Here is a 2,565-nt window from a genome sequence, read left to right as displayed (position 1 = left end):
ACAAAGTAGTGAAAGAAGACAACAGTGGATCAAACTGATCAACAGAAAAGATGAAAAGGGCAAAAACTGGCAACCTAAAAGTGATTCAAGAGTGTGTAGTAAGCATTTCCCAGATGGACGACCTACAAGTCAAAACCCAAATCCAACAATAAATTTAGGATACAAAGCCATTTCAAGCACTAAAGTTCCGAGAAAGCAACCATCAGTGAGAGAGGGAAAACAATCTGTTGCTAGGAAGAAGATTTGCCTTGAACGCAGTAATTCTGAGTTCCTTCAAGCACCCTGTACAGAACCATTCGCAGCTCCACTTCCTCAAAAGAGAGAGGACAATGCAGCAAACACTGAAGTGCATAATGCTAGTGAAACTAACGATACATGTAGCTCTTGTGCAATTAGTACCCGTAATCATATCAGTAGCAATGATCCTGTGGGAGGTAGGGTGGAATCTGAGAGTGACCTTTGTAAGAATGAAGAATGCCTAAATATTGTATCTGCAAAAGACAAGGAATAGAACGTCTAAGGAAGTTGGTAGAAAAAGAAAGAAGAGAAGCTGCATTATGGAGGAAGAAATTTGTAAAAAAAGAAGCACCAGCATTTAGTGCAAAAGTTTTAAATACTGACAAAAAAGTGAAAACCTTCCTCGGGGTACCTAGCAAGGCTACTTTTTGAAGTCTTGTTTAAACTGCTTTCGAAAAAGGCCCCCAAAATAAAGTACTGGCAAGGTCCCAAATAGCATTTGTCGACAAATCCTAGAAACTTTTCATCTACACCCAAAAAGTCTGGTCCTAGTAGGCTAATGTCTGTGAAAGATGAACTTGTAATGACACTAATGAAACTTAGACTAGGTTCTTTGAATGCTGATCTAGCTGTTCGTTTTGGCATCGCCAACTATTTCGGCCATGCGCCCGCGTAACGTAAGCGGTTTCTTAGAAATCTAATTCTCGAAATGGCGCCAAATTTTACAAAGAAATGTATGGAGAGGTTTTAAATATTTCGAAAAAGTGCACTAAAAATTGCAGATGGAACATTTGCCGGAACGGGATGCCATTATAACGACTGTTGTCTGTGTTCTGCTGTAAAAAATATAACTTCAGGCCAAAAAAAACCCTTCATTTTTCCTATGCTTTGTTTTGACGTGAGCGACCCCTTTAAGCCTTACAAAAGCTGGCAAATATACGAAAATCCCTGGAATTAAAGACAGATACCAGTGTTCCTGTGCTTGGTTCTTCACTTGCCGGAGTAGAGACCCATAGTTGACTCTGTTCTTGACCCTAACCCAAAATATGAAGTCAGCAGCGAAATGTTTGATCCGTCCTTTTTCCCCGATAAACCAAAGTCCACGTTAAAACTGTAAAATCCCCTGTTTTCGAATAACGATATCTTGGCTGTCTTTTGTCCAAATTTCTCGCAAAAACCATCGTTTGAAAGCTAATTTTGTGAACTTCATTCTTCGAAGCAAGTTATTTTTCTCAGCGGTTTTGGTATGGGCCAAACATTAGTAGATATAAAAAACATATTCCGTACCTCGCGTCGCAGCGATATGAGCCCGCTGATACATGAAGAAGAACAGTCGAAAAAGTCATTTCACGTAAGTCGTGCTGAATTGTCGTGACCGGAATAGTTGGCGATGGGTATCTGAGACAACTGTAAGTAAGGTTATAAATACATGGGTACGATTCTTGGCTAAAGAGTTGAAGTGCCTTATCTACAATCCATGTAAAGATGTTGCTTTGCACCATTTACCCAAAAAGTTCAATAATAGGAAGTACAAGAATGTGAGACACATCATTGATTGCACAGAAATGTTCATTGAAACTCCAAAAGACCCTAAGATAAAAGCTGCCACATGGTCAGATTACAAACATCACCACACACTCAAAGTCCTTGTCTCTATAATGCCATGTGGTTCCTTCAATTTTGTATCAGAAGCTTGGGGTGGTCGGGCATCAGATGTTGCCATCACACGACAGTCAGGATTTTATGATATTTTGGAGTACGGGGATGAAGTTATGGCTGACAAGGGGTTCACTATTCGGGAAGACCTTTTAATTAGGCATGCTCCACTCCACATGCCACCAGGGAAAAGAGGTAGTGAACAAATGCGAAAGCAAGATGTGGTTAAAACAAACGAGATTGCAAACTTGCGAATTTTTGTTGAGCGGGCAATTCGCCGCCTCAAGACCTTCAGAATCTTAAAGCATGAAATGCCAATCTTACTCTTAGATAAATTTGACGACAGAGTCACTATCTGTGCAGCATTGTGCAACCTGTATCCAAAGCTTTGCTACTAAGATGAAATACACACCCGACATACTTGTGCAGATGGCAAATTTCATTAACTGATGAACATTTACATTACTTACAGAACTACAGTGATTCGCCTGATAAAAGTCTTGAGGTAACAAAGTTGTTTAAAAAAATACTCCAAGTTGCTTACCAACTTCTCCCAATAACTGTTATCAAAATAAATCCGTTCCATGAAGTAACCAACTTGTGTGAACACAAAAAAATCGCAGTATTTTCTTTTTGACAAAGCTAGCTGCCCTTGTATTTGTGCATAATATG

The 2,565-nt window shown here is 39.6% G+C and overlaps 1 pseudogene; it reads left to right on the top strand.

The window, feature by feature from the left end:
* Nucleotides 1–474: 474 nt before the first annotated feature.
* LOC138036169 (uncharacterized) lies at nucleotides 475–2,291 on the top strand (annotated as a pseudogene).
* Nucleotides 2,292–2,565: the final 274 nt, after the last annotated feature.

This window comes from Montipora capricornis, chromosome 2 (genome assembly GCF_036669925.1).
Source record: "Montipora capricornis isolate CH-2021 chromosome 2, ASM3666992v2, whole genome shotgun sequence".
Classification (NCBI taxonomy): domain Eukaryota; kingdom Metazoa; phylum Cnidaria; class Anthozoa; order Scleractinia; family Acroporidae; genus Montipora; species Montipora capricornis.
This window is presented reverse-complemented; position numbering and strand designations above follow the sequence as displayed.